At 44.0% G+C, this 12,472-nt stretch overlaps 9 non-coding genes across 9 annotated transcripts; all 9 read left to right on the top strand.

Moving 5' to 3' along the window:
- The first annotated feature begins 403 nt into the window (after window positions 1–403).
- On the top strand, window positions 404–522 carry LOC125735163 (5S ribosomal RNA). The gene has a single exon (XR_007394462.1). It is a non-coding gene; the product is annotated as a 5S ribosomal RNA (ribosomal RNA).
- Window positions 523–1,597: 1,075 nt separating this feature from the next.
- LOC125737118 (5S ribosomal RNA) lies at window positions 1,598–1,717 on the top strand. The gene has a single exon (XR_007396385.1). It is a non-coding gene; the product is annotated as a 5S ribosomal RNA (ribosomal RNA).
- Window positions 1,718–2,797: 1,080 nt separating this feature from the next.
- On the top strand, window positions 2,798–2,916 carry LOC125732463 (5S ribosomal RNA). Its single transcript, XR_007391843.1, has one exon. It is a non-coding gene; the product is annotated as a 5S ribosomal RNA (ribosomal RNA).
- A 1,082-nt stretch (window positions 2,917–3,998) lies between these two features.
- LOC125732372 (5S ribosomal RNA) lies at window positions 3,999–4,117 on the top strand. Its single transcript, XR_007391753.1, has one exon. It is a non-coding gene; the product is annotated as a 5S ribosomal RNA (ribosomal RNA).
- A 1,078-nt stretch (window positions 4,118–5,195) lies between these two features.
- LOC125730343 (5S ribosomal RNA) lies at window positions 5,196–5,314 on the top strand. Its single transcript, XR_007390691.1, has one exon. It is a non-coding gene; the product is annotated as a 5S ribosomal RNA (ribosomal RNA).
- Window positions 5,315–8,740: 3,426 nt separating this feature from the next.
- On the top strand, window positions 8,741–8,859 carry LOC125736532 (5S ribosomal RNA). The gene has a single exon (XR_007395810.1). It is a non-coding gene; the product is annotated as a 5S ribosomal RNA (ribosomal RNA).
- A 1,078-nt stretch (window positions 8,860–9,937) lies between these two features.
- On the top strand, window positions 9,938–10,056 carry LOC125734008 (5S ribosomal RNA). Its single transcript, XR_007393337.1, has one exon. It is a non-coding gene; the product is annotated as a 5S ribosomal RNA (ribosomal RNA).
- A 1,070-nt stretch (window positions 10,057–11,126) lies between these two features.
- On the top strand, window positions 11,127–11,245 carry LOC125733270 (5S ribosomal RNA). The gene has a single exon (XR_007392620.1). It is a non-coding gene; the product is annotated as a 5S ribosomal RNA (ribosomal RNA).
- Window positions 11,246–12,322: 1,077 nt separating this feature from the next.
- LOC125736109 (5S ribosomal RNA) lies at window positions 12,323–12,441 on the top strand. Its single transcript, XR_007395392.1, has one exon. It is a non-coding gene; the product is annotated as a 5S ribosomal RNA (ribosomal RNA).
- The last annotated feature ends 31 nt before the right edge of the window (window positions 12,442–12,472 follow it).

Raw genomic sequence — 12,472 nt, forward strand, 5'->3', positions numbered from 1 at the left:
GAAGAATGTGATTCAGCAGCTACCAGTGGGCTTCGTGCGGCGGAGATTTTGTGGCTGTTAGCGGAGTTGATAATAGAGGGTCGTTAAGAGAAGCCTGCATGCGGTAGGCAAAGGAGTAATGTTTGCTGGCGGGGGACGTGCGGCGATTAACCTGTGCGGTAGTGAAAAGGAGTTAAAGAGAAGGAAGTGTGCGGATGCGGAAAGAATGGAATAATTGTGGTAGGCTGCCGGCTGAGTAGTTTGGTGAATGTTTGGTGTGGGTCCGGCGTTGCCGATTGGATGGTGGGGCTGCAGTGTGAGTCAGATAAAAAAAAAAAAAAAAACCAGGAGTAGGATCCAATGGGACCAACTGGCATGTATAGAGGCGTGTAATGCAAAAGGGCTGTTTTTGGTCGCGTCTCTCGCTTATGGCCATACCACCCTGAACACGCCCGATCTTGTCTGATCTCGGAAGCCAAGCAGGGTAGGGTCTGGTTAGTACTTGGATGGGAGACCTCCTGGGAATACCAGGTGCTATAAGCCTTTCTCACTTTTACTTTATACAGGGGGCGCTCCACTTCACGATTAATTTAAATCTATCACTCCCCTTCCATTTTACTATTTTATATATATATATTTTTTTTTCTCTCATTCCTAAAGGCAGCTTTTAGAAACCGTTTTACTCTAAATACTTCCTGGTAATTCTAGGTGCTGTAAGCTGTTCGTGCCTTTATTCCACCAGGGCGCGATCTTCTCACAAACTTGAAGACTGTCACTCCCCATTCACGTTTTACAACTTATTGTTAATGATAAAGAGAGAGCTTTTTACACAAAGTTTTAAACAAAGTACTGATATTATTCCTCTTCAACTGACCGCTTTGTTTTCTATGCAAAAACCACTTCGCCACAGAAGACTCGATATTATTGGCATAGCAAGTTCTGCTCTTCTCCTTTCAAAACTTGCTAAAAGCTGTATTTAAAAGAACAGATTGGCCGGAGTAATTCACACCCTTCAATGCCAGCTTAATGTTTAGGTTAGTGGGAATCACAGAGGAATTAGGGATGGAAACTTCTTTGCTGGTGGTAGAAGCGGTCTGGTGAATTTTTAGAGAGAAGAGGCCGTCGATGTTTGAATGTAGAAAATTGTTCTGGCTGCAGCCTGCAGTATGGACTTGTTGGTGTGTGTAGCTCCCAGTGTTCTGACAGCGCGACGTTTTGGGGAAGCATGTGATTCAGCAGCTACCAGTGGGCTTCGTGCGGCGGAGATTTTGTGGCTGTTAGCGGAGTTGATAACAGAGGGTCGTTAAGAGAAGCCTGCATGCAGTAGGCAAAGGAGTAATGTTTGCCGGCGGGGGACGTGCGGCGATTAACCTGTGCGGTAGTGAAAAGGAGTTAAAAAGAAGGAAGTGTGCGGATGCGGAAAGAATGGAATAATTGTGGTAGGCTGCTGGCTGAGTAGTTTGGTGAATGTTTGGTGTGGGTCCGGCGCTGCCGATTGGATGGTGGGGCTGCAGTGTGAGTCAGATAAAAAAAAAAAACCAGGAGTAGGATCCAATGGGACTATCTGGCATGTATAGACGCGTGTAATGCAAAAGGGCTGTTTTTGGTAGCATCTCTCGCTTACGGCCATACCACCCTGAACACGCCCATATCTCGTCTGATTTTGGAAGCTAAGCAGGGTAGGGTCTGGTTAGTACTTGGATGGGAGACCACCTGGGAATACCAGGTGCTGTAAGCTTTTCTCACTTTTACTTTATACAGGGGGCGCTCCACTTCACGATTAATTTAAATCTATCACTCCCATTCCATTTTACTATTTTATATATATATTTTTTTTTTTCTCTCATTCATAAAGGCAGCTTTTAGAAACCGTTTTACTCTAAATACTTCCTGGTAATTCTAGGTGCTGTAAGTTGTTCGTGCCTTTATTCCACCAGGGCGCGATCTTCGCACAAACTTGAAGACTGTCACTCCCCATTCACGTTTTACAACTTATTGTTAATGATAAAGAGACAGCTTTTTACACACAGTTTTAAACAAAGTACTGATATTATTCCTCTTCAACTGACCGCTTTGTTTTCTATGCAAAAACCACTTCGCCACAGAAGACTCGATATTATTGGCATAGCAAGTTCTGCTCTTCTCCTTTCAAAACTTGCTAAAAGCTGTATTTAAAAGAACAGATTGGCCGGGGTAATTCACACCCTTCAATGCCAGCTTAATGTTTAGGTTAGTGGGAATCACAGAGGAATTAGGGATGGAAACTTCTTTGCTGGTGGTAGAAGCGGTCTGGTGAATTTTTAGAGAGAAGAGGCCGTCGATGTTTGAATGTAGAAAATTGTTCTGGCTGCAGCCTGCAGTATGGACTTGTTGGTGTGTGTAGCTCCCAGTGTTCTGACAGCGCGACGTTTTGGGGAAGTATGTGATTCAGCAGCTACCAGTGGGCTTCGTGCGGCAGAGATTTTGTGGCTGTTAGCGGAGTTGATAACAGATGGTCGTTAAGAGAAGCCTGCATACAGTAGGCAAAGGAGTAATGTTTGCCGGCGGGAGACGTGCGGCGATTAACCTGTGCGGTAGTGAAAAGGAGTTAAAAAGAAGGAAGTGTGCGGATGCGGAAAGAATGGAATAATTGTGGTAGGCTGCCGGCTGAGTAGTTTGGTGAATGTTTGGTGTGGGTCCGGCGCTGCCGATTGGATGGTGGTGCTGCAGTGTGAGTCAGATAAAAAAAAAAAAAAAAACCAGGAGTAGGATCCAATGGGACTAACTGGCATGTATAGACGCGTGTAATGCAAAAGGGCTGTTTTTGGTCGCGTCTTTCGCTTATGGCCATACCACCCTGAACACGCCCGATCTCGTCTGATCTCGGAAGCTAAGCAGGGTAGGGTCTGGTTAGTACTTGGATGGGAGACCACCTGGGAATACCAGGTGCTGTAAGCTTTTCTCACTTTTACTTTATACAGGGGGCACTCCACTTCACGATTAATTTAAATCTATCACTCCCCTTCCGTTTTACTATTTTATATATATATAACTATATATTTTTTCTCTCATTCATAAAGGCAGCTTTTACACACCGTTTTACTCTAAATACTGCCTGGTAATTCTAGCTGCTGTAAGCTGTTCGTGCCTTTATTCCACCAGGGCGCGATCTTCTCACAAACTTGAAGACTGTCACTCCCCATTCACATTTTACAACTTATTGTTAATGATAAAGAGACAGCTTTTTACACATAGTTTTAAACAAAGTACTGATATAATTCCTCTTCAACTCACCGCTTTGTTTTCTATGCAAAAACCACTTCGCCACAGAAGACTCGATATTATTGGCATATTATCTGCTCTTCTCCTCCTTTCAAAACTTGCTAAAAGCTGTATTTAAAAGAGCAGGTTGGCCGGGGTAATTCACACCCTTCAATGCCAGCTTAATGTTTAGGTTAGTGGGAATCACAGAGGAATTAGGGATGGAAACTTCTTTGCTGGTGGTAGAAGCGGTCTGGTGAATTTTTAGAGAGAAGAGGCCGTCGATGTTTGAATGTAGAAAATTGTTCTGGCTGCAGCCTGCAGTATGGACTTGTTGGTGTGTGTAGCTCCCAGTGTTCTGACAGCGCGACGTTTTGGGGAAGCATGTGATTCAGCAGCTACCAGTGGGCTTCGTGCGGCGGAGATTTTGTGGCTGTTAGCGGAGTTGATAACAGAGGGTCGTTAAAAGAAGCCTGCATGCGGTAGGCAAAGGAGTAATGTTTGCCGGCGGGGGACGTGCGGCGATTAACCTGTGCGGTAGTGAAAAGGAGTTAAAGAGAAGGAAGTGTGCGGATGCGGAAAGAATGGAATAATTGTGGTAGGCTGCCGGCTGAGTAGTTTGGTGAATGTTTGGTGTGGGTCCGGCGCTGCCGATTGGATGGTGGGGCTGCAGTGTGAGTCAGATAAAAAAAAAAAAAAACATTAGTAGGATCCAATGGGACCAACCGGCATGTATTGAGGCGTGTAATGCAAAAGGGCTGTTTTTGGTAGCATCTTTCGCTTACGGCCATACCACCCTGAACACGCCCGATCTCGTCTGATCTCGGAAGCCAAGCAGGGTAGGGTCTGGTTAGTACTTGGATGGGAGACCTCCTGGGAATACCAGGTGCTGTAAGCCTTTCTCACTTTTACTTTATACAGGGGGCGCTCCACTTCACGATTAATTTAAATCTATCACTCCCCTTCCATTTTACTATTTTATATATATATATTTTTTTTTCTCTCATTCATAAAGGCAGCTTTTAGAAACCGTTTTACTCTAAATACTTCCTGGTAATTCTAGGTGCTGTAAGCTGTTCGTGCCTTTATTCCACCAGGGCGCGATCTTCTCACAAACTTGAAGACTGTCACTCCCCATTCACGTTTTACAACTTATTGTTAATGATAAAGAGACAGCTTTTTACACACAGTTTTAAACAAAGTACTGATATTATTCCTCTTCAACTGACCGCTTTGTTTTCTATGCAAAAACCACTTCGCCACAGAAGACTCGATATTATTGGCATAGCAAGTTCTGCTCTTCTCCTTTCAAAACTTGCTAAAAGCTGTATTTAAAAGAACAGATTGGCCGGGGTAATTCACACCCTTCAATGCCAGCTTAATGTTTAGGTTAGTGGGAATCACAGAGGAATTAGGGATGGAAACTCCTTTGCTGGTGGTAGAAGCGGTCTGGTGAATTTTTAGAGAGAAGAGGCCGTCGATGTTTGAATGTAGAAAATTGTTCTGGCTGCAGCCTGCAGTATGGACTTGTTGTTGTGTGTAGCTCCCAGTGTTCTGACAGCGCGACGTTTTGGGGAAGCATGTGATTCAGCAGCTACCAGTGGGCTTCGTGCGGCGGAGATTTTGTGGCTGTTAGCGGAGTTGATAACAGAGGGTCGTTAAGAGAAGCCTGCATGCAGTAGGCAAAGGAGTAATGTTTGCCGGCGGGGGACGTGCGGCGATTAACCTGTGCGGTAGTGAAAAGGAGTTAAAAAGAAGGAAGTGTGCGGATGCGGAAAGAATGGAATAATTGTGGTAGGCTGCCGGCTGAGTAGTTTGGTGAATGTTTGGTGTGGGTCCGGCGCTGCCGATTGGATGGTGGGGCTGCAGTGTGAGTCAGATAAAAAAAAAAAAAGAACATTAGTAGGATCCAATGGGACCAACTGGCATGTATAGAGGCGTGTAATGCAAAAGGGCTGTTTTTGGTAGCATCTCTCGCTTACGGCCATACCACCCTGAACACGCCTGATCTCGTCTGATCTCGGAAGCCAAGCAGGGTAGGTTTTGGTTAGTAGTTGGATGGGAGACCTCCTGGGAATACCAGGTGCTGTAAGCTTTTCTCACTTTTACTTTATACAGGGGGCGCTCCACTTCACGATTAATTTAAATCTATCACTCCCCTTCCATTTTACTATTTTATATATATATATATATATATTTTTTCTCTCATTCATAAAGGCAGCTTTTAGAAACCGTTTTACTCTAAATACTTCCTGGTAATTCTAGGTGCTGTAAGCTGTTCGTGCCTTTATTCCACCAGGGCGCGATCTTCTCACAAACTTGAAGACTGTCACTCCCCATTCACGTTTTACAACTTATTGTTAATGATAAAGAGACAGCTTTTTACACACAGTTTTAACACTACGATCCCTGAAATCAACGAAATTTTTCGGACGCACCTCGGGTGGAGCCCCCCCCTCACTCCCCACACAAGCTGCCCGCCCCCTCATCAGCGCCAATCAACACCTATTGTTTTGCAAATGAAAGCGGAGTTTCACGGTTTCAGCTTCGGGTCTGCACAGAAACGTTTTCTAACAGTGTGGTCTGAGGAATCGTAAAATACATGCGTTAATATATCATAATTTGAAACACCATTTCTCTTGATTCGGTAATTTCAGTTTTAAGAAAGTATTTGATGGAATAAATACATGCATTTGCTTACTGCCTGTAGCAATCGGTAATCTGATTTTCAGTTTTAAAGTTCGATCAGGGCTAAATGACAAATTAATTAATGTATGTCATTAAAATTACCCTGGCATGATATTTGCATTATAAATGTACCGACAGACAAAGCATTTTTATAGGTAATGAAGAAAAACCTGCAACTTGCAATGTGCAAAGACCGTAATCCCCGTAAGAAGTGCATGCACACAAAAGACTGCTGATTACTATGTCCATTTGTTATGAGAGAGCACAATGCGCTTTGAATGTAAACACTGACGTTGCTACTTGCGAAAAAGATCGCGCAGTTATGAGCGCACAAAAGACTGTAAATTACTGCGGACGTGTGTGCATTTGTGCGTAGGATTATGAGATGCCACGGTGAACTTCACACGGAAACAATTCACATGTTACATGGGAAACATTGCGCAGTTATCAGCGCACAAAAGACTGTAAATTACTCCCGACGTGTGTGCATTTGTGTGTGGGATTATGAGATGCCATGGTGAACTTCACACGGAAACAATTCACATGTTACATGGGAAACATTGCGCAGTTATCAGCGCACAAAAGACTGTAAATTACTCCCGACGTGTGTGCATTTGTGTGTGGGATTATGAAATGCCACAGTGAACACAAACACTTCGTGATGTACGTATGAAACAGGATGGGCAATTATGAGCACACAAAAGTGCTAATTATTCATAAACAGATTGTGGTCCAGATATATAATTACGGCATAATAAAAAAAAGACTTTCGCGTGCGTGTGTGTTTCCGTATAACATTCAATCGGTTATTTTTGATATAATAAATACATACAGTTGATGTCTGCGACAATCTGTGTAACCTTATTCAGTTGTAAAAGTTAGAGCTAAAAGATAAATTGATTTACATATATCGGTAAAAGAACCATGGCATAACATTAGCGCGATATATGCATTATAAATGAATCACTAAGTAAGAACTCAGGACACTGCAGCTGCGCTTTGCATGAAGGCTAAAGATGGCTCTGTTTGGGAAAAAGAAACTTCGGCGTCGATTTATGCAAGAAAAAGAGATTGAAAAAGAAATGAAGACACAGCTTAGACAAGCTTCTGTTCCTCAGCTTTCCACTGGAAAGAGGACTCAGTGTCAGGTGCTCCGTCACTGTAATAGGCAGGGGCGCCGCTAAGGGGGGGAAAGTTGGGACAATTCTAAGGGCCCACGCCCTTTAGGGGCCCCCAGAGATCTGAATGGGTGTGGTAGGGGGGCCCAACCTCATATTTTGTCATAGGGCCCAAAATTGCTAGCGGCGCCCCTGGTAATAGGAACCACAGTACAGAGAGATGTGTGCAGTGTGACAGGTACACCTGTCGCAAGTGTAGGAAGGAGTGTCATTGGGTGTGTGATGACTGTTAGTGGATAGAAAAGGTTTTGTATCTTTAGTGTATGTGCTTATTTTGTATAATAAATGTGTATCTTCCACTTGAATGACACGGACTCTCTCTCTCTATCATACACACACATGCTCTTTATCTTTATACCATCTGATACTTGAAATTTACACATTCTTTGTCAATATTCCTGCAGCTTGTACTCATGAATCAATGATGCAACTTTTCCCCATGTGGCACATGAAGTGTTTACATCAGAAATGCACATGCGTGCACATGTATGACATGTTATTTCATCATACATTTACACATATAGTTGTAGACACAGAACATACATCAAAATATATGTATTTGCTATATCAAAATATATTAGTGTAATTGACACCACGGTTACCGTAGTAGATTTGGGGGTTCCACTGTATTTCAAATTATTATGTATCAAAGCATGTGAATCCTTACAATACATCACTAGATAAACTCTTTAGTGCAGACCTGAGTTGAAGAAGTGACTTCAGGCTGGGGGATGACTTCAGCTGAGTGACTGTGATTCATTTGCAAAACAAAAGGTGTTAATGGTGCTGGAGAGGGGGCGGGCAGCTTGTGAGGGGAGTAAGAGGGGGGGCTCCTTGTGAGGAGAGCCTCATTTTTCCAGGAATTCTAGTGTTAAACAAAGTACTGATATTATTCCTCTTCAACTGACCGCTTTGTTTTCTATGCAAAAACCACTTCGCCACAGAAGACTCGATATTATTGGCATAGCAAGTTCTGCTCTTCTCCTTTCAAAACTTGCTAAAAGCTGTATTTAAAAGAACAGATTGGCCGGGGTAATTTACACCCTTCAATGCCAGCTTAATGTTTAGGTTAGTGGGAATCACAGAGGAATTAGGGATGGAAACTTCTTTGCTGGTGGTAGAAGCGGTCTGGTGAATTTTTAGAGAGAAGAGGCCGTCGATGTTTGAATGTAGAAAATTGTTCTGGCTGCAGCCTGCAGTATGGACTTGTTGGTGTGTGTAGCTCCCAGTGTTCTGACAGCGTGACGTTTTGGGGAAGCATGTGATTCAGCAGCTACCAGTGGGCTTCGCGCGGCGGAGATTTTGTGGCTGTTAGCGGAGTTGATAACAGAGGGTCGTTAAGAGAAGCCTGCATGCAGTAGGCAAAGGAGTAATGTTTGCCGACGGGGGACGTGCGGCGATTAACCTGTGCGGTAGTGAAAAGGAGTTAAAAAGAAGGAAGTGTGCGGATGCGGAAAGAATGGAATAATTGTGGTAGGCTGCCGGCTGAGTAGTTTGGTGAATGTTTGGTGTGGGTCCGGCGCTGCCGATTGGATGGTGGTGCTGCAGTGTGAGTCAGATAAAAAAAAAAAAAAACCAGGAGTAGGATCCAATGGGACCAACTGGCATGTATAGAGGCGTGTAATGCAAAAGGGCTGTTTTTGGTAGCGTCTCTCGCTTATGGCCATACCACCCTGAACACGCCCGATCTCGTCTGATCTCAGAAGCTAAGCAGGGTAGGGTATGGTTAGTACTTGGATGGGAGACCACCTGGGAATACCAGGTGCTGTAAGCTTTTCTCACTTTTACTTTATACAGGGGGCGCTCCACTTCACGATTAATTTAAATCTATCACTCCCCTTCCATTCTACTATTTTATATATATTTTTTTATTTTCTCTCTTTCATAAAGGCAGCTTTTACACACCGTTTTACTCTAAATACTGCCTGGTAATTCTAGGTGCTGTAAGCTCTTCGTGCCTTTATTCCACCAGGGCGCGATCTTCTCACAAACTTGAAGACTGTCACTCCCCATTCACGTTTTACAACTTATTGTTAATGATAAAGAGACAGCTTTTTACACACAGTTTTAAACAAAGTACTGATATTATTCCTCTTCAACTGACCGCTTTGTTTTCTATGCAAAAACCACTTCGCCACAGAAGACTCGATATTATTGGCATAGCAAGTTCTGCTCTTCTCCTTTCAAAACTTGCTAAAAGCTGTATTTAAAAGAACAGATTGGCCGGGGTAATTCACACCCTTCAATGCCAGCTTAATGTTTAGGTTAGTGGGAATCACAGAGGAATTAGGGATGGAAACTTCTTTGCTGGTGGTAGAAGCGGTCTGGTGAATTTTTAGAGAGAAGAGGCCGTCGATGTTTGAATGTAGAAAATTGTTCTGGCTGCAGCCTGCAGTATGGACTTGTTGGTGTGTGTAGCTCCCAGTGTTCTGACAGCGCGACGTTTTGGGGAAGCATGTGATTCAGCAGCTACCAGTGGGCTTCGTGCGGCGGAGATTTTGTGGCTGTTAGCGGAGTTGATAACAGAGGGTCGTTAAGAGAAGCCTGCATGCAGTAGGCAAAGGAGTAATGTTTGCCGGCGGGTGACGTGCGGCGATTAACCTGTGCGGTAGTGAAAAGGAGTTAAAAAGAAGGAAGTGTGCGGATGCGGAAAGAATGGAATAATTGTGGTAGGCTGCCGGCTGAGTAGTTTGGTGAATGTTTGGTGTGGGTCCGGCGCTGCCGATTGGATGGTGGGGCTGCAGTGTGAGTCAGATAAAAAAAAAAAAAAAAACAGGAGTAGGATCCAATGGGACTAACTGGCATGTATAGACGCGTGTAATGCAAAAGGGCTGTTTTTGGTAGCGTCTCTCGCTTATGGCCATACCACCCTGAACACGCCCGATCTCATCCGATCTCGGAAGCCAAGCAGGGTAGGGTCTGGTTAGTACTTGGATGGGAGATCTCCTGGGAATACCAGGTGCTGTAAGCTTTTCTCACTTTTACTTTATACAGGGGGCGCTCCACTTCACGATTAATTTAAATCTATCACTCCCCTTCCATTTTACTATTTTATATATATATATATATTTTTCTCTCATTCATAAAGGTAGCTTTTACACACCGTTTTACTCTAAATACTTTCTGGTAATTCTAGGTGCTGTAAGCTGTTCGTGCCTTTATTCCACCAGGGCGCGATCTTCTCACAAACTTGAAGACTGTCACTCCCCATTCACGTTTTACAACTTATTGTTAATGACAGCTTTTTACACACAGTTTTAAACAAAGTACTGATATTATTCCTCTTCAACTGACCGCTTTGTTTTCTATGCAAAAACCACTTCGCCACAGAAGACTCGATATTATTGGCATAGCAAGTTCTGCTCTTCTCCTTTCAAAACTTGCTAAAAGCTGTATTTAAAAGAACAGATTGGCCGGGGTAATTCACACCCTTCAATGCCAGCTTAATGTTTAGGTTAGTGGGAATCACAGAGGAATTAGGGATGGAAACTTCTTTGCTGGTGGTAGAAGCGGTCTGGTGAATTTTTAGAGAGAAGAGGCCGTCGATGTTTGAATGTAGAAAATTGTTCTGGCTGCAGCCTGCAGTATGGACTTGTTGGTGTGTGTAGCTCCCAGTGTTCTGACAGCGCGACGTTTTGGGGAAGCATGTGATTCAGCAGCTACCAGTGGGCTTCGTGCGGCGGAGATTTTGTGGCTGTTAGCGGAGTTGATAACAGAGGGTCGTTAAGAGAAGCCTGCATGCAGTAGGCAAAGGAGTAATGTTTGCCGGCGGGGGACGTGCGGCGATTAACCTGTGCGGTAGTGAAAAGGAGTTAAAAAGAAGGAAGTGTGTGGATGCGGAAAGAATGGAATAATTGTGGTAGGCTGCCGGCTGAGTAGTTTGGTGAATGTTTGGTGTGGGTCCGGCGCTGCCGATTGGATGGTGGTGCTGCAGTGTGAGTCAGATAAAAAAAAAAAAAAACCAGGAGTAGGATCTAATGGGACTAACTGGCATGTATAGACGCGTATAATGCAAAAGGGCTGTTTTTGGTCGTGTCTCTCGCTTACGGCCATACCACCCTGAACACGCCCGATCTCGTCTGATCTTGGAAGCTAAGCAGGGTAGGGTCTGGTTAGTACTTGGATGGGTGACCACCTGGGAATACCAGGTGCTGTAAGCTTTTCTCACTTTTACTTTATACAGGGGGCGCTCCACTTCACGATTAATTTAAATCTAGCACTCCCCTTCCATTTTACTATTTTATATATATATATATTTTATCTCTCTTTCATAAAGCCAGCTTTTAGAAACCGTTTTACTCTAAATACTTCCTGGTAATTCTAGGTGCTGTAAGCTGTTCGTGCCTTTATTCCACCAGGGCGCGATCTTCTCACAAACTTGAAGACTGTCACTCCCCATTCACGTTTTACAACTTATTGTTAATGATAAAGAGACAGCTTTTTACACACAGTTTTAAACAAAGTACTGATATTATTCCTCTTCAACTGACCGCTTTGTTTTCTATGCAAAAACCACTTCGCCACAGAAGACTCGATATTATTGGCATAGCAAGTTCTGCTCTTCTCCTTTCAAAACTTGCTAAAAGCTGTATTTAAAAGAACAGATTGGCCGGGGTAATTCACACCCTTCAATGCCAGCTTAATGTTTAGGTTAGTGGGAATCACAGAGGAATTAGGGATGGAAACTTCTTTGCTGGTGGTAGAAGCGGTCTGGTGAATTTTTAGAGAGAAGAGGCCGTCGATGTTTGGATGTAGAAAATTGTTCTGGCTGCAGCCTGCAGTATGGACTTGTTGGTGTGTGTAGCTCCCAGTGTTCTGACAGCGCAACGTTTTGGGGAAGCATGTGATTCAGCAGCTACCAGTGGGCTTCGTGCGGCAGAGATTTTGTGGCTGTTAGCGGAGTTGATAACAGAGGGTCGTTAAGAAAAGCCTGCATGCAGTAGGCAAAGGAGTAATGTTTGCTGGCGGGGGACGTGCGGCGATTAACCTGTGCGGTAGTGAAAAGGAGTTAAAGAGAAGGAAGTGTGCGGATGCGGAAAGAATGGAATAATTGTGGTAGGCTGCCGGCTGAGTAGTTTGGTGAATGTTTGGTGTGGGTCCGGCGCTGCCGATTGGATGGTGGTGCTGCAGTGTGAGTCAGATAAAAAAAAAAAAAAACCAGGAGTAGGATCCAATGGGACTAACTGGCATGTATAGACGCGTTTAATGCAAAAGGGCTGTTTTTGGTTACGTCTCTCGCTTATGGCCATACCTCCCTGAACACACCCGATCTCATCCGATCTCAGAAGCCAAGCAGGGTAGGGGCTGGTTAGTACTTTGATGGGAGACCTCCTGGGAATACCAGGTGCTGTAAGCTTTTCTCACTTTTACTTTATACAGGGGGCGCT

This window comes from Brienomyrus brachyistius, chromosome 2 (genome assembly GCF_023856365.1).
Source record: "Brienomyrus brachyistius isolate T26 chromosome 2, BBRACH_0.4, whole genome shotgun sequence".
NCBI classification, from domain to species: domain Eukaryota; kingdom Metazoa; phylum Chordata; class Actinopteri; order Osteoglossiformes; family Mormyridae; genus Brienomyrus; species Brienomyrus brachyistius.